The following is an 18,786-nucleotide window of genomic DNA, read 5'->3' on the forward strand; positions in this document are numbered from 1 at the left end:
AGAGAGGGGCGAGGGCGGGGCCAGGACCAGAAGCAGTGCTCCTGGAGCCCAAGAAAGGGACTGAGTTGGCCTGGGTGAGAGGGATCAGGAAGCAGTATTGGTTCCCCAGGTGTCTGGGGCCCCAAGACTAGGAATGGCGCAGGGCCCAAACTAGGAGTATAGAACGGCGGGAGGGATGGAAGGGTGAATATGCCTTAGGGAGTCAGCGAGAGTTGCGCTATAGACTTACCCCAAGAGGCCTGAGGATGGTAGTGCAGGCTAGGAGAGTTAGCCGGTGGTGCAGGCCCAGGGAAGCAGAGAGAGGGGATGGCGGGGCCAGGACCAGAAGTGGTGCTCCTGGAGCCCAAGAGAGGGACTGAGTTGGTCTGGGGGCGAAGGATCAGGAAGCAGTATTGGTTCCCCAGGTATCTGGGGCCCCAAGACTAGGAATGGTGCAGGGCCCAAACTAGGAGTATAGAATGGCGGGAGGGATGGAAGGGTGAATATGCCTTAGGGAGTCCTGGCGCGAGAGTTGCGCTATAGACTTACCCCAAGAGGCCTGAGGATGGTAGTGCAGGCTAGGAGAGTTGTCATCTGTTTTTTTTTAAAGATTCATTTTGTTTTTAAATTATGTGTGTGTGCATGTTGAGAGAGAGTCTGTGTGGGGGTATGTGTACATATGTGCAGGTCTCCACAGAGGCCAGAGGCATGGGATCTCCCTAGAACTGGAGTTTTGGGTGGTTGTGAGCTGCCTGATGTGGCTTCTGAGAATTGAACTCAGTTCCTCTGCAAGAGTAGCAAGTACTCCTAACTACTGAGTCATCTCTCTGGCCCCTGGACTGATTTCTAATATAGAATGTAGTTGTGTTGGTTATGACCATGAATTCTGCTAACTTACTCTATGTTCTTGAGTAATGAAGAAAGAATACTTGTACTTAGAGGTTAGTCTAGTCTATAAAACTATCTCTTTCTTCTGAGTGCATAGTAGTTTGTCAGACACTAATATGTATAAGTACATTTAACATGGAAAAGATCATCAGCTGTGTTCTATTAAGCCAGACATTAAAGAAACTTGCAAGAGTGCAGAACCATGGTTCTCTTTTAAAAGTTATTTTTCATAAAATATCAACATAAAATGGATTATTGTTGTTTGTAAATGACTAAGTATTAACTTCAATTTTCAATATGGTAAACATTGACAGCTATAATATACATAAAAGTTCTTTGGAGTATTCAATAATGTTTAAGAGTGTAAAGGGGTCCTGAGTCTGAAAGTTTAAGAATTAGTGATTTATGTTCTCACACATTATTTAATGATTAGTTCAATTGGTTATTTAGCCTTATATAGACAAATAATACCTAAATCAGAATTACATTTTATCAGTTCTTTACAAAATATTTTTGAAGTGAGCCTCATATACCCCAGGCTGGGCTCAAACTTGCTATGGTATGTATCTGAGGATGACCTTGAACTCCTGACTCTCCTGTTTCCACCTCGCAAGTGCTGGGGTTACAGGTGTGTGCCACCAAGTCCAGATTAATCATTGTCTTTCTTGACCTTGATAGGGTTTTTTTGTTGTTCTGTTTTCTGTTTGTTTGAGACAAGTTCTTATGTAGCCCAGCCTGGCCTCAAAGTCACTATGTAGCTAAGGATAACTTAATTCCTGATCCTACTGTCTCTACCTCTCAAGTGCTGAGATTGCAGGCATGTGCTTCCATATCTGCCTAAAAATTTTTTGTTCACAAGTTATATATTGATGATTTTCCTCTTTTCCTTGTTCCAAGAAATAGTTAATTTAGCTACACTTACTTTCTCATAAGTCTCCAAAGTGTTCTATGGTATTTACAACACAACTTGAAATTCCCAGTCTTCAAAGATGCTTCTTGAGAAGGGCACATATACTAAGGCTTATTAGCATATAGAGAAGGCTTTCCTCTCTTCTTGCCTTTCCTCTTCATATTTCATACATGTGTGTATGTGTATCCCATGGTATGAGTCTGAAGGTCAGAGGACAACTTGCAGGAGTCAGTTCTCTCCTTCCACTATGTGGGTTCTGAGGCTCAAACTCAGGTGGCCAGGCTTGTCAGCAAGCACCTTTACCCGCTGAGCCACATCACAGGTCTCTGTTTTTCACATTTTGAGGCAGAGTCTCTTTAAGCAGCCCACACTGGCCCCTACGTTCCAAGTGCTGGGATAACTGTGAGCTATGGGAAGGGGAGTGTGGAAAGGGGGTAGGAGGGAGAAATTGGGGGTACAAGATACATGTGTACAAGATGCATGGTACACATGCATAAACTTGTCAAAGAATTTTAAAAAAGATATTTTGTAAAAACCCAGTCTGCTGCCACCACGGTGGTGGGAAGATTTCATTAGCATATTTCTCACTGTTAAGAGTCACAGAAAAGGTACATTTTGACAGCAGAGGAAGAAAACCAACAAAGGCAGGGCAGGAGAGATGGCTCAGGGGTTAAGAGCACTGGCTGCTCTTGCAGAAGATCTGGGTATGGTTTCTAGCATCCACATGGCAGCTAACAACCATCTGTAACTTCAGCTCCAGGGGATCCGACACCCTCTTCTGACCTCTGCCCACACTGCACGGCACAGGTTCACTTATACACATGCTGGCAATACACTCACACACATAAAATAAAAATGTTTAAAAATCATCAAAGGCTCCTAACTCCCACGAGGGCAAGAGGCTGAAAAATGCTGCTCCAGGGTCCAGGCCGTGTCCTTCCAACCAGATGTGCATTATCTCGGAGGTCTTGGTGCATGTGCTGATGAATAAAAATAATACCATCCCACTAGCTAGTTGTAAGCAAATACTGGGCTGTAGGTATAGTCTAGCATAGAGTAATGAACATACTAACTCATTCTTGTGCCTGAGCAGTGCAAGTTCTTTGGGACAAAATGGAGCAAACCTTTGACTTCACTTACTTCACAAGTTAATAGTCATGGCTGTTTTGTTTGTCTTAGACTGGGTCTTTGCTATGAGGTACAGAATAATCTCCAACTTGACCATTGCCTTTTTCTGCAGTTCCACTAAACAGAACACTTTATTCATTGACCGTGGCTCTGGTGATGAAACCCAGGGCCTCACACATGCTGACCAAGAGCTGGACCACCAAGCTACACTCACAACCTCCACTCAATTTTATTTTAAAACTCTCTGGTCTGATCACAATATTTTCATTTTATTTCCATATTAGGAGAAAACGTCCTCATTGTCACTTCCGAAGGAAACATTTTCTTTGAGGAAGAAAACACGTTATTAGTACCTGTATTAGTCAGGGTTCTCTAAAGAAACAGAACCGGTAGAATGAATATATATATATGCATAGAGATTTATCAGCTTAGCTCACAGGATAGAGGCCGAGTAGTCCAACAATGGCTGCACCATACCGGAGAGGCTGAGAATTCGTAGTTGCTCAGTCCACGAGGCTGGATGTCTCAGTGTTCCCAATCTGGCACTGAAGGTCTGACAAATTCCAAAAGATCAGCTGGTCTTCAGTCTACAGCAGCAAGAGGAACTCACCAGTGAGAGAGAAGGCAAGCAGCAAAGAAACCTGGCGTTCTCCTCTGCCTTGGTCTTTTATACCAGCTGCCATCAGAAGGTAACGCCCACATTTAGGGTGTGTCTTCCAGCTTCAGATGATCCAATCAAGATCTCTTTCATTTCAGTTAATCCCAGATCTAATCAAGTTGACACTCAGGATTAGCCATCACAGTACTCCAAGAACTTAACTCTGAAAAAAAAAAAAAAAGGAAGTGGTGGGGAAATTGCCAAATCCCCCAAAACTTCACGTTTATGAAATGGGACATTTTTCCAGAAGTTGAAACCTGATGGCAGTTTTGAAACTTTTCCCACCTCACTGTGGTCCACTTTTCTTCTCACTGGCTCCTCTTTGCTTAGTCGGCTCGGAAATAAATACCAGAGGTGGTGGCTGACAGGAAACATTTAACAGACTCCCAAGCCGCTGTGGGAGCGAAAGCCAGAAGGATGAATGCAGGAAGGCTTCGACTCTACGGCCTTCCCGCCTAAACGGAGAGGGGCGGGGCCAAGATGTGGGCGGGGTCCGTGGACAGGACGGACTGGGGCCAGAGGCCAGAGCGTAGCCCGCGGGGTGGGCGGAGTCTAAAGCCTGGGCGGGGCCTGGCATGGGCGGGGCCGGAGGGCCCGGCCGAATACTCCCGGTTCTCTCTTCACTCTTTTTGCAGTTCCCCACAGCCAAGCGCTTCGCCCTATCCCGTCATACCCTGCGGCTACGGTAGTCACGTGATAGTGGGCGTTGACCGCTGAGGCTTGTCTGGGCGGATTCTGCGTCTCTATGGTTGGCAGAGGTGGACGGCTTTCACCGAGTTGCAGCTAAAGCTGGAGCGCGGACGGGTGAGTGTGAGCACTTTGAAGAGAGCTGTTTGGGGAAGGGGAAGCGGGTCCGTCTAGGGATCCGGGCTCCGGGACCAGCCGTTCGTCCGGCCGGGGAGCCTGCGACTTCCCAGGTCCGAGGGGTGGCTGTTTCGGTGATGGGCTCAGCTCGGGGTGCTGAGAGGACTCGTCCTGCCGCCGCGGTCCTCCGTTCGCCCCATCCTTTCTCCCTGTCCCGGGAGAACTTCTCCGAGTGCTGGGTTCTCCGGTCCAGGGTGCTCTGGGCGCCCAGGTCCCTGTTCACACCCGCGACTGTTGACTGCTCTGTTGGAATTTGCGATGTGTTGGAAGTGGATGGGGGAACGTAGGGCTGATCTGCGGTAGAAATGTGTATTAATTACTGGATCGAAACTCGGGGGAAATCACTGGCTCCCTAAGGGAATAAAACAAAGCGCAGACTTCCAGAACTGTCCGGTTTTTACCTTCACCTGCGCTCATCTCATCGGCTACCTACACGATGTTTTGAAAATGAGCCGGGGATTCTTGACTACACATAAATGTCGGGAGAAGAGTTTCAGATAGTGCTTTGTAGCAAGTTGTCATCTTTGTAAATCTTAGGGTTTATCGTTAAAAATGTGCAGGTGTTGTACATACAAATAGAATAAACATTTTATAGCCAAGAGCAAGTAAAACATTTTATTCTCCCCAGGATGCTTTGGAAAGACCCATCATCTTTCTTCCTCTTTGTTTATAAATGGATTTCTATACCACTTTGAGGGATGATTTCTTTGATATACGTAGGTTTTTATGTCAAAACATCTGGGTTGGGTCAGATGTGGAAGTGATTTAGCAACATTAGGAGTTTGGGATTGACAGCCATTGAGGAGCTTAGGTTTCACAGTGACAGAGTAATAAAATGTAAAATCTTGAGACAAAAAATGTTGGCCAGCAATGCCTGCTGCCTACTACTGGTTTTCTGGTGTGGACCCTGTGATGAGCTGGCTGATCTTTTACTTGTCTTAAACATTTAGAACCTAATGCCACTTGGTCTGTGAGAAGGTAACCCTGACCTCTATCTACTCTGTTTTGTTTAGATTACTTTTGTGTTAATGTTTTGTTTTCTGAGACACGTTCTTACCTAATTCTCAGCCTTAAAGTCTGGATTCCTCTGCCTCAGCTTACTTTGAATGCTGGGATTCAAGGCCTGTGATACCTGGTAGGCTCTCCATCTGCTCTGTCTTCACTCAGGATAAATTTCTAATCATCTGTTCCACTTAAAGCCATCACTCAGGTTACCTACTGCTACCAAGAAAGTGTTATTGACAGAGGGTCATAAAATAGTCATAAAATACAAAATAATATTAACGAAAAGCTGAAGATTCAGGAATAGCTTATGTGCCTGGGAAGTGATACAAACAAATCCGAGCTGGTAAAAGCAAGAGGATCAATACCTTTATTGTCTTTCTATATTCTCTATGAAATATTTACTATATTTGGTAAATTATTTGTTTATTTACTTATTTACTTGTTTATTTATTTAGACAGTGTCTCACTGTGTTGCCCAAGCTAGACTTGAATTCCTGGGCACAAGCTCCTCCTGAGCAGCTGAAACCGCAAGCAGGCACCACAGTGCTCAGCTTTATTCAGTAGACTTCTTGTTCTCAAAAGATCTGGTCTAAGACTTACTTGCTTATATTTAAGAAAAAGGTAGTGATACATAATTTCTCCCATAGTTGAATAATATGTGAAATAATTTGTAACTGATGTATTTAACTGAGCAACTGCTTCAGACCTTTTCATCATTTAGAAGTATAGGACTAGCCAGGCTTGGTGGTGCACGCCTTTAATCCCAGCACTTGGGAGGCAGAGGCAGGCGGATCTTTGTGAGTTCAAGGCCAGCCTGGTCTACATAGTGAGTTCCAGGACAGCTGGGGCTACAGGGAGACCCTGTCTCAAAAAGAAAAAAAAAAGAATTATAGGACTAATGTAATTAATGAAGCCACCCCTTACACACACACACACACACACACACACACACACACACACACACAGTTCACAAATGAAGAACCCCCCACCTGCTACTTGCTATATAGCCTAAGCTGGCTTCAAGCCTTTGACAGTCTTCCACCTAATCTTCCTGAGCTCTGGAATTACAGCCATATGCTACCATCTAGCCAATAAAGACTTTCTTAAACATAATTTTTCCACTTTTAAACTTTGAAGTTAGTTTTACCCCTTGAACAGTTTTTACAGTGGCTGCAGCACTTGCTAAATATTAATTACTTTACCCACAGTTGTTTAATGTCTCCTTTTTTATATAACTTTAAAAAATATATTTTATTTATTTGTTTTATTTTATGTGTATGTGTGTATTGCCTGCGTGTAGGTAAGTGCACCCGAGTAGTGCAATGCCCGCAGAAGACAGAAGAGGCTGTCGGGTGCCCTGGAACTGCAGTTACGGATAGCTGTTAGCTGCCATGTGGGTGTTGGGATTTGAACCCGGGTCTTCTGCAAGAACAGTGTTCTTAACTGTTGACCCATCTCTCCAGCCCCATATATAACTTTTTTAAAAAGGTTTACCACAACTTTTTCCCCTCTTGTCAGAATAAAAATAGCTTCCTTTAGGGCCAAAGGAAAAAGTGATTCTTTTTAGATTGATGTGTTCTGTTTGCTTTGGTAAATCATGAGAAAGTTTTTAATGCTTTTAAAACATTAAATATTAATATCTGGGCATATTTGAGATGAAAACACGGGAACTGTGTCTTTAAGTGTTTTCTGTTTCTTATAAAAACAGTGTGCTTATTTTTGAAAAATGGAATCAGTCAAAAAAATACTGTAAGTCACAACTGTAATTTACCTTTCCCTTGCCAGCAAAGAACCATAATTCCCTTTACCTCTTTGGGAATAAGTTTGGGAAAGTAGTTGAAACGTCGGCATGATACTCCTTTGGAATTTGGTAGCAGTAGGTTTATATCCTACAACCCTAGAAACCCCAGAAGAAAAGAACTTGCCTTTCTACTATTCTGCTTTTTTTTGCTTGCTATAAGCAGGGTCTTTGAAACCAAAGCAAGCACAGGACTCTTCTGACAATTAGAGGTATTTATGTCCAAGATGAAATAGAATTTTACTTGGGCAAGAGATGTGGTTATGTGTATAAAGCAAAAGCTAACCCAGTAAATCCTGGTGGGACATCAATCAAACCTAGAGTAATCTGGGGAAGGTAATTGGACCCATGGATGCAGTGACATGGTTCGTGGGTTAGGACATACTAAAAGGTTATTGCTAATTTGAATTTGTGATCATTGTTTTACACTATTATAGGACAATATTAAAGAGATATTTAAGGGCAAAGTGTTCTGATGGATGTAACTTACTTTGAAAAGAGGAACTTGATAACTGGGCATGATGGTACACACTAGAATCTCAGCACTGGTGGTATCACCATAAAAACTCCAAACAAACTCAGCCTGTTGAGAAATAGGTAAGACACACATAACATCTAGGTCATGCATATAACAGTGTTCTTAATAACATTCTTTGAGATTTCTGTTTCTCAATAAATTAAGAAGATTTGGTGCTAATTTCTGTAAAAATAGGCCATTTGAAAATTTCATCTTTTCTCTAATACAGTTATTTTATTGCTTTCCAATCACTGCAAATGAACTCAACTTTTTAAAAAAATTTTATTTATTATTTTTATTTTATGTGTATGCGTGTGTTGCCTGCATGTACGTAAGTGCACCCGTGTTGTGTAATGCCCTCAAAGGTCAGAAGAGACTGTCGGATCTCCTGGGTCTGAAGTTATGTACAGTTGTTAGCTGCCATGTGGGTTCTTGGATTCGAACCTATGTCTTCTGCAAGAACAACCAGTGGTCTTAACCGCTGAGCCATCTCTCCAGCCTCAAACTCAGCTTTTTAAACTGAAAAAAAAATTATTAATTATGATTGCACCTCTTGTCTCCTAGTAACATGAATGCTAAATTTGCTTTTATTTTTATAATTTGTTTTAATCATCAATATTGCTTGTTTCTTTACAGTTAATCTTGTGGGCTTTATATGCCAGATACTCTATCCTTAATTTTTTATTTGTATGTAGCTAGTCTCCAGCATTTGAAGCAGCAATTCGGCTGTCAAAGCCTTGGCCCGGCTCCCATTGCTCATTTAGCCTAGAGCTTTTAATTTCATGCAACAAAGAAAAATGCTGTTAATGTTAATAATTTCTTTCTTGACTGTATATTTTCCTTAGGCCCAGATTAAAGTCTGTGGTAAACTTCTAAGTACTATGTATTCTATATTAAGATTAATGAAGTATTATTTATTTCTTTATTTATTAAGATGGTAGATGGAGCCAGGCATGGTGGCGCACACCTTTAATCTCAGCACTACGGGAGGCAGAGGCAGGCGGATCTCTGTGAGTTCAAGGCCAGCCTGGTCTACATAGTGAGTTCCAGGACAGCTGGAGCTACAGGGAGACCCTGTCTTAAAAAGACCAAAAAAAAATAATACATTCTTGAGGCCGGGCGGGGTGGCGCACACCTGTAGTCTAAGCACTTGGGAGGCAGAGGCAGGTGGATTTCTGCGAGTTCAAGGCCAGCCTGGTCTACATAGTGAGTTCCAAGACAGCTGGGGCTATAGGAAGACCCTGTCTCAAAAAGACAAAAAGAAAAAAAAAAATAGATGGTAGATTCTTAAATGTTATTGTGAGAAATCTGAGATTCTCCTGTAAGAAATTAACTAAATGGCTAAATGAGCTGGAGAGATGGCTCAGTGGTTAAGAGCATTGACTGCTCTTACAGAGAACTTAGGTTCAGTTCCCAGCACCCAAATGGGAGGTAATAACCATCTGTAACTCCAGTTACAGGGCATCCAACACCCTCTTCTGGCCTCCTCAGGCATTGCATTACACGGTTTTACATACATGTAAGCAAAACACTTAGGCACATAAAATAAATTTTTTTTGGTCTTTTTAAGACAGAGTCTCCCTGTAGCCCCAGCTGGCCTAAACACGTTATGTAGACTAGGCTGGCCTTGATCTCACAGAGCTCCAACTACCTCTGCCTTCAGAGTGCTGGGGTCAAAGGTGTGTACCACAGTGCCTAGCAAAATAAAAATTTTTTAAAAGAAATTAAACATTTTAACCTTAGGAATCTGTGCCTTGTTTTATTTGTTTAAGCCTTTTTACTAGTTTCTTTTCCATCTATAAATGTTTGTACTGTATAAATGTGAGTACATTATTTTTTACATGAGTATATTACTTTTTTTTGAGACAGGATCTCACTACATAGCCTTGGCTGGCCTTGAACCTACAGAAATCCTCCTGCGTCTGCTCATGGTCTTCCTTGCCTGGAATTACAAATGTGAACCACCACATGTGCTTGAGTTTCTCAATATTAAGCATGCTCACCTTTATTTCTGTAGCATGCTGTAGGAAGATGACCTGACAGGGTGTTGCTGGACCTGGTTCTGTTTCCTGCTTGCTGCTAACTGGCTTTCTGTTCTTGCAGTTGCTGAAGTGTCTTCTCTGGCCTGTTTTTTATATCGAAATCTTGAAAATTTCTAGATCTCTTTCAGCTCTAATGTTCAGTACATTGTTCCTTTTTTCCTTTCTGTCTTAACAGTTCGAAGTATTGATCCCACCATATACTAAAGTGTTTGGGTTTCTTTGTCTTTTTAACCCAGTGACTTCTCTATTTCATTGTAGCAACTGAAATTTCCTTTTACCAAAAAAAAAAAAAATTGATTATAAACAGGCTGTTTTATGAAATCCTCTCTAGTTAAACTGCCATGGAAAATTTCTCTTCTTTAAATAGTAAACTAGAAATATGAAATAAAGAAATGTATGTTAGCCTAAGTGGTGCATCTACGATGCAACTGCTGTACTAAGACTCAGAGAACATAGAACAGGGCTAAGGAGGACACTAATACATCTTTCAGTTCTAGTCAGTAAAGTTCCCTCATGCAACAGAGGGCCAGAAACACAAAAGGCCACAATGGCCAGAATGTAGAGGATAAGAGTCTACAGAGTGTGGGTCTATATAAGACCCTATATTAAGGGCTCCTACATTAAGATCCACCCACCCAGGGCTCAGGGACCACTGCAGAAGAGGGCGCAGAAAGAGTGTAAGAGCCAGGGAGGAGGTGCATGACCATATTGAAATAGAGTCCCACAGGGTCCTGGGACCCTTCTCATATGAACCTACAGCAATGGTGTCAGCATGCACAAGACCCATGCAAACTCAACAGACAAAACCCCAGCACAGAACTGTGAAATGGACAGCAGGTCCCAATCTTAATCTGAGAATTATTGGCAGCTGATAATTGCTGGGTGAGCAAGAACTGATCTTCTTAAAGGGCCAGACTCTAGATAGGCTGACTAGACCTCAGTGGATGAACTTGCACTGAGGGATGCCTGAGAACACTAACTTGACATGATAGGCCTTAACACAATGATAGAGTATATGAACTCCATGGTAGGGGGGGAGGTGGCTATGGGCGGGTACCAATGGGGAAGGGAATATAAAGTTGATTACGATGTTCTGTATGAAATACACAAAAATGCCGGGCGTGGTATGTATGCCTTTAATCCTAGCACTTGGGAGGCAGAGGCAGGCAGATCTCTGTGAGTTCAAGGCCAGCCTGGTCTACATAGTGAGTTCCAGGACAGCTGGGGCTATAGGGAGACCCTGTCTCAAAAAGACGTTAAAAAAAAGAAATACACAAAAATTCAATAAAAGATTAAAAATTTTTTAAAAAGCAATGTATGTCTATCAGATTCCCTCTGCTTGCCTCCCTGTACCAGCCCTTTCTCTGCCCTTCCTTACGCCCTGGAGGCTGACTATATAGATGCATTCCTCTACTGACATCCACACATCTCAGCAGCTGTCTCCCACGGCTGTAGCTACAGTTGACTGGGCTTTGGTTGAGCCCCAGCTTCCCTGGCCCTTGAAAGTATGGTGGCTTCTCTCTGTTCTTAAGTTCAGAGCACTTCACTGTCATTTACTGGTTTTCATTAATTCTTCCTACATCTTTGTGCAATAACTCCTTTATTAAATTCTCGCTGGTTAATGCCACCATGGGCAATTTGTGTCCTTTCAGAATTTTAAATATCAGATAAATGATCAATTACTGTATTCCTCAGAATATGCTTTTTGAACTAGTTTTTTTCTTCTTTAATTGCAGTAAATTAGGAATAGTGTAAAACTCACATTGTGACCATTCCCCCGTCCCCCAGTACTGAGGATTAGATACAGGGCCTTAAACATTCTAGGCAAAGGGTCTTCCATTAGACCACATCTTAGCCTCCATTTTGACCACTTTTAAGTGTACAGTTTAGTTGCATTAGGCACATTGATCGCTCTGTTCCACTGCCCTATCTATACAGAAATTTCCATCATCACAAACTCTGTACTCATGAAGTAATCATTTCCCACCCCCCCTTCTTGTCCTTGGTAACAACTGTTGCACTTTCTGTCCCTCAACAATTAGACTTTTTAAAGGTACCTCATATAAGTGAAATCATGTAGTTTGGTCCTTTTATAGCTGACTTATTTTACTTGATCTAATGTTCCTAAGGCTTATCCATGTTTTAGTATCGTCCAGTTTCCTTCTTTTTGAAAAGTGGAATAATATTCCATCACACGTATTTACCGTATTCTGCTCGCCCATCCTCTGTTGGTAGATACTTGGGTGGTGGGTGGTTTTCACTCTGGTTGTGAATAATGTTGCTGTGAGCACTGGTCTGAGTCCTTCCCTTTGATCCTATTAAACATATACATATATATACATACACACACACATATATATATATATGTATATATATGTATATATGAGTGATTTTGGAGAGCATGTGGCAGGGCTGTATTCCACTTTTGAGGAATCACCAAACTGTTTTACTTTGGGAATTTCCACAATTTTACATTCCTAACCGCAGTGCATCAGAGTTCCATTTTTCCTACATTTTTTCCCAACATTTGTTGTTTTCTTTCCTTTTCCTAGTAAATGTTCTGAAGCACACGGCATGTTTGATGTATTTGTTCAGGTCTTTTGCCCACTGTCCGTTGGATTTTGTGGTTGTAAGCTCTCACTTTAGCCACAAGTTCTCCCTGACTTGGCTCTAAACTGAGTTTCCACACCTCCTCTTTTTGCCACAGCAACTTACAGAATTCAGGAAACTATTTTACTTACTCTCATTACACTAATTTATTTGTTTATTTATTTTTCTCTCTCTCCCTCCCTCCCCCTTTCTCTCTCTCTTTCTCTCTCTGTGTGCGTGTGTGTGTGTGTGTGTGTGTGTGTGTGTGTGCGCACATGTGTGGAAATCAGAGTACAACTTGCAGGAGTTAGTTTCCTTCCACCCTGTGGGTCCAGAAGATCAAACTCAGATCTATCAGTCTTGGTGACAAAGCACCTTTGCCCACTGAGTCATCTCACCGGCCCTTACTCTTTTATTGTGAAAGGACAGGGCTTAGGAACAGCCAAGGTGAAGAGCTGCATGAGAGAAGGGGTGCAGAGCTCCCTGGTCTCTTGGTCCTTGTCATCCTTTCAGAACCTCCCAAGTATTCAGCAACCTACGTGCTGTTCAAACACTGTTTTGAAGGGTTCAGAGCCGCTTAATTACATGTGCTGGCTGATCAAATCAGTGGCAGTGATCAGCTCAGTCTTCAGCCCCTCCTCCTCCCCAGGGAGGGGAAGCAGGGCTGTGAGTGCCAACCTTCTGGCAACCAGCTCCCATTCTAAAGCACCCAGTAGTCATCTCCTTTAGCATAGAAAAACACTTCAGAGAGTCCAAGGGTTTTAGGCGCCATGTGCCAGGAAAAGACCAAAGATGCACTGCTTATTATAAATTGCAATATCACAAAGATAGATAATAGACTCTTTGGGGTTAGATTGAATAGATTCAAGTCTGTCTTTGCATTTTAGTTAAATTATTTGCATTAAAATGAAGCTGTTTAGGTTTACATATTTATGTAACAAATCAGTGAAAATTATTTTGCATAAAATGATGCAGTGTTTTAAATTCTCACCATCAGTAGGCTCTTCTGTTTTGTTTTGTTTTGTTTTGTTTTGTTTTGTTTTGTTTATGTGAGACAGGGTCTTGCTTGACTTGTAGCCCAGGTTGGGTTGGAATTCACTATGTAGCTGAGGCTGATCTCAAACTCTCCATTCTCTCTGCCCAAGCTTTCTAAGCACTGGGATTGCAAGTGTGCATACCATGCCTGGCTAGCAGAATCCTTATCTTGCCTTCCAAATAAAGCATTTTATTCATAATTTGCTTCATGTTAGACATTGTGCTCAGATTTGTATGGGTGTGGGGGGGTACATATGCATATATGTGAGTGGGTACATGTACGTGAGGAGGCCAGAGGAGAATGCGTCCTGCTCTGTCACTCTGCCTTGGTCCCTTGAGATAGGGTCTCTCACTGAACCTGCAGCTAGGCTGGCAGTCAGCAAGTCTATGCAGTCCTCCTGCCTTTGCGTTCCACAGTGTGTGGGGGGAGGAGGATTTACTGGCACACACGAGTAGCCATGCCCAGCTTTTTATGTGAGTCCTGAGGATTTGAACTCAAGTCCTCATACTTGGGTAGCAAGTACTCTTTACCTGCTGAGCCATCTGCCCAGCTCTCATCCTGGCCATTTACAGTGATTTATGATCCATATTTTCCTTTGTAAACACCTAGTTGGCATCAGTAATCAAACATAGTTCTGACATACTGAAAAATTATGGGCCAGTAAGAGGTCAAAGTAGTGAAGTCTGGTATCTAGAACTAACTAGTTATCTAGAGTAAGATTCTTTATGGGCTTCTACTTACTAAAACAGGATGGAATGAAGCAGCACGCACAGCAGCACGTTTCCTGCTCATTCAGTGTGTGTTCTTCTAGTTTTACTTTAATCAAGTCCCAGTTTAAGACATCTTTAAATGAGCAAGTGGAGTTCTTTTTTTTTTCTTTCTGGTCTTTTTGAGACAGCATCTCCCTGTAGCCCCAGCTGGCCTAGAACTCACTATGTAGACCAGGCTGGCCTTGAACTCACAAAGATCCACGTGCCTCTGCCTCCCAAGTGCTGGGACTGAAGGCATGCGCCACCACACCTAGCCTGTAAGGTTAATTTTCTTAAAAGCAGGAATAGATTCTGTGAATCCCTAAGATTATTGTCAGCCTAGCAGGTTCATTTTTAGGGAGAACATAAATACAAACAAATTGTCATAAGAGAGTTATGTACAATGGTGTTTATTGCCTTGAACTCTAGGGGTAAACACTGGGATTGTTATTTATATAGGAAAAGGTTTTAGTTGGCAAATATAAACATATATGTACATGATATATGTGTATCTGTATGAACACATTATCCTTATAGATTAGCCTGTACTGCTACTATTTTATTGCTGCTAAAAGCAACTGTGGTACTAGCCATTGACTCACACTTTTATTCTGATGCTGAATTGATACTGTGTTTTCGGCAGGTGTACTATTTTCTCTGTCTGGAAATTGAGAGTAGCACAAATGGCAAATGGGCACCTTCTTCGGAGTGCTGGAAAAGTCCAGAGTTCTCAGCAAGGCAGGGTGGCATTCTTACTACGTATTCATTCCTTCCTTCATTCCATCCCCACAGATCATTTCTGTACCACAGTAGGAGTTAGAGCTTCTCATTTCATTGGAAAGCCTGTAAAGTATTCTCGCTCTGTTCAGTGCTGCATAAATGTATCATTGCTGAGCAGTGCTTTGTAATTTCTTATTTCCTAAAAATTTACCTTCCTGTGGTCAGTCTCAGCGTTTTGAAGGTTTGGCTTTAGTTGCTCACTGCTGTTGCCGTATGGTCCCATGTTAAGGCTTATACACGAGCATTGCATCCTAAACTGACTTGGCAATAAACTAATAGCTGATATGCAAATCACAAATGAGGATGTGGCTGTAATTACATAAGCCATTTAATTTTGTTTTATCATATGATTAGCTCAACCTAATAACAACATTGGGTCGTTGAATGCTATTAAAGAGCTTTTTTTTTTTTTGAGACAGAGTCTACTATGTAGCCTTGGCTGGCCTCAAACTCAGAGATCTGCCTGCCTCCACTGGGATTAAAGGTGTGCACCACCACACCTGGCTAAAGCATTTTTATTTATTTTTTGATATTTTATTTTTTATTTTATGTGTATAAGTGTTTTCCCTGAATGTATGTAAGTATACCACATGCACGCAATGCCTGCAGAGGCCAGAAAAGGGTATTGAATTCCCCTGGAACTGGAGTTATGGACAGTTGTTAGCCACTATATGGATGCTGGGAATCAAACCTGGATCCTCTGGAAGAACAGTAAGTGTTCTCTCCAGCCCCTAAAGCATCTTTATGCTGTATGTATCACGTGCGTTTGTCTTCATGACTGTCCGCCTTTCATCAGACCTAAGAAGAAACACACAGGATTGATTACCTCTTTCTTCAAGTCTTTACTTCCTTTTAAGGGCTCTTGTGGTACATAAAAGTTACATTAGAGCCAGCAAGGTGGCTCAGTGGGTTAAAGTGCTTGACGTAGAAGCATGGTGACTTGCTTCTAGAACCCACATAGAGGGGGAAGGAGAGACCTCCACAAAGTTGTCCTTTGACCTCCACACACACATGCCTTCATACACATCATATATATCACATATAATAATAATAATAATAATATTATTATTATTATTAAATTTTTTGACATGGGGACACCCTTTCTCAAAAAATTTAAAATTATATTAAATTTACATACTATTTTATCAGTTTGTCTTTTATTATGGAGGTATTAACCGCGAACCTAGGATGGATGAAAAGATAGTTTTCTACACACACAGACACACTCCCTGAACCAGGCTTTGTGATTTTAGCATGTAGTCTAGCTACTTGGGAGGCTGGAACAGAAAGATATTTCGAGCCCTGGAATTTAAGACTAAACTGGATAACACCCCCTAATTTCTGTTTTGTTTTGTTTTCCAGACAGGATCTCATTTTGTAGCCCAGGCTGGCCTCAGACTCACCACTATCTTCTTCCTGCCTCAGACACACACACAAACACACACACACACACACACACACACACACACACACACACTTTAAAAAATAATTCTAAAAATAAGACCTGTTTGTAACCGTCATCAAGGCTCAGGCTCAAAAAGACCATATCCTTAACTCCAGAAGTATAATTTGCTTGTTAAAAATTGTCCCTATTCTTTATACACATAGGTTTTGAGAGCCACAGCAGTGTACTCACCATCACAATCAAGATAAAGAGCAGTTCCCTGACCTCCCTGACCTTGTGCCCCATTGTGATTATCCTGTTCCCTCCCCCTCTGACCCTCAACACCCATTGATCTGTCTTCTGCTGCCTTTTTCTAGGGAAAATTATCATACAGTAAAACTGACTTTTCTTTTGCTCTTGATGTACAATTCTATGAAATTTGATGCATGAATTTTAATAGTAGAGATTCATTTCACCACTGTCATATTAGGATGTAAGAGGCTTTCTAAACAGTTCCCTGCTGCTAGTCATTTTTAGTCACAACTTATGTGTCCATTGGCAGTCCTTGATGTGTTCTGTGGCACTGTAGTTTACTTTGAAAATGAGACACAGATTTGGACAGCATGCACCATCTGAGACTGACTGTTTTCATTCAGTAGAAAGCTTTTGAAATTCATCTAAGTTCTTGCACGTATCCCAAATTTGTTTTTTATTACAGTTGTATTCTATTCTCTTGATGTACCACAATTTGTTTTCTATTCAGCTGTTGAAAGACATTAGCGGTTTTAGGTTTTCGCAGTTTATAAATAGAACTTGTGTAAGCATTCGTGTACGGGGTGTGTGTGCATAAGGCTTTGTTTCTCTAGGGTAAATACCCACAACTGCTTTGCTGCATCTTGTAAGGACATGTTCAGCTTGATTCAAAAGTGTCACAGTGCTTTCCAGAGTGGCTGTTCCATTTTGTGTTCCCGGCAGGAACACTGAGAGTTCTGCTTGTTTTGCGTCCCTTGGCACTGCTGGTCATTTTTCTCTTAGGAATTCAGGTAGTGTGTAATGGCGTCTTACTGTGGTTTCAGTATTTTGCTAATGACCAATCATGCTGAACACCCTTTTATGTGCTTTTATATGACTACAGTTGCTATGAACATTCATTTCCAAGTTTTTTTGTGAATGTTTTTCTGGGTTAAATACCTAAAATTCTGGTAAAGTTTTTCATAAATTGCTAAAGGAAAACTTTTAGGGAGAGTTAGGGTACAGAACCTTTAGGAACCCTAAATACAAAGAGCACTCCAGACATAGGCTCCTCCCAGTGGCCTCACCCCAGTAAACACCGGTAAGATTGGGACACCACTGCACTCTGCATAAGCATACCAGAACACCATGTTGTACACCATACTTACAGACAGTTAAAAAGAAAATGAGGGGTTGGAGAGATGGCTCAGAGGGTAAGAGCACTGGCTGCTCTTCTAGACAACCTGGGTCCATTTACTAGCACCCACATGGTGGCTAACAACCGTCCATAACTCCAGTTCCAGGAGATCCAACATCCTCTTCTGACCTCTACAGGTATTGCACGACATGAGCGCACTTACACTCATGCAGGCAATATACTCATACACATAAAATAAAAATGATAAATAAAATTTTAAAAAATGATTGTGGGAAGAGTCGGAGCCCAAGAAAGCTGTTCCTACTGAAAACAGAGGCTGTACCAGAATGCCAGGAATCCACACCCTCTTGCTACCAGCCTACCACATACTACCAAAGCACTCAGCAGAAAAATGACACATGCAGAGGAATGTTGGGGTTCAGGACCTATCACTCCAAAATATGATTGAAGGGACCAGAATGTTGTGTTAGATACGCTCTTTGGGCATGAGAATTATTTTAAGATGATTATTTTGAGATACTACAGATATAAAAGAAGGTCTGAGTCGGGTGTGGTGGTACAGCCTTTAATTCCAGCACTTGGGAGGCAGAGGTGAGCTCATCTCTTGTGAGTTCAAGGCCAGCCTAGTCTACATATTGAGTTCAGGCCAGTTGTGGCTACAGGGAGACCCTGTCACACACACACACAAAAAAAAGAGGTCTGAAAATTAATTAGTAAGAAATGTATATTTATAAAGAAATCTCCAGGGGCTGGAGAGGTGGCTCAGCAGTTAGGAACACTGGCTGTTCTTACACAAGACCTAGGTTCAAATCCCAGCACCCACATGGTAGCTAACAACTGTCCGTAACTCCAGTTCCAAGGGATCCAACAGCCTCTTCTGACCTCCTGGGCATTGCATGACACAGGTGCACTTACCTACATGCAGACGTAACACTCATACACATAAAATGAAAATAATAAATAAAATATTAAAAAAAAGAAATCTCCATTTATAAGGGTGTCTCTGCACTGAGAAGAGAGGGTTAACTAAATCATTGGTCTTGCCAATGGAAAAGCTCCTACTAAATCT

General features: G+C 41.9%; 1 protein-coding gene across 6 annotated transcripts in view; it reads left to right on the forward strand.

Moving 5' to 3' along the window:
- The first annotated feature begins 4,233 nt into the window (after positions 1–4,233).
- The window catches only part of Micu1 (mitochondrial calcium uptake 1), a 191,340-nt gene continuing 176,787 nt past the window's right edge, over positions 4,234–18,786 (forward strand). For all 6 annotated transcript variants that reach the window (XM_008836624.3, XM_008836626.3, XM_008836627.3 and 3 more), the window contains exon 1: positions 4,234–4,367. The gene's annotated coding sequence lies outside the window, so the exon portion shown is untranslated. The remainder of the gene's footprint in view (positions 4,368–18,786) is intronic.

The sequence above is a fragment of the Nannospalax galili genome, unplaced genomic scaffold (assembly GCF_000622305.1).
Source record: "Nannospalax galili isolate Female #2095 unplaced genomic scaffold, S.galili_v1.0 scaffold1437, whole genome shotgun sequence".
Lineage (NCBI taxonomy): Eukaryota > Metazoa > Chordata > Mammalia > Rodentia > Spalacidae > Nannospalax > Nannospalax galili.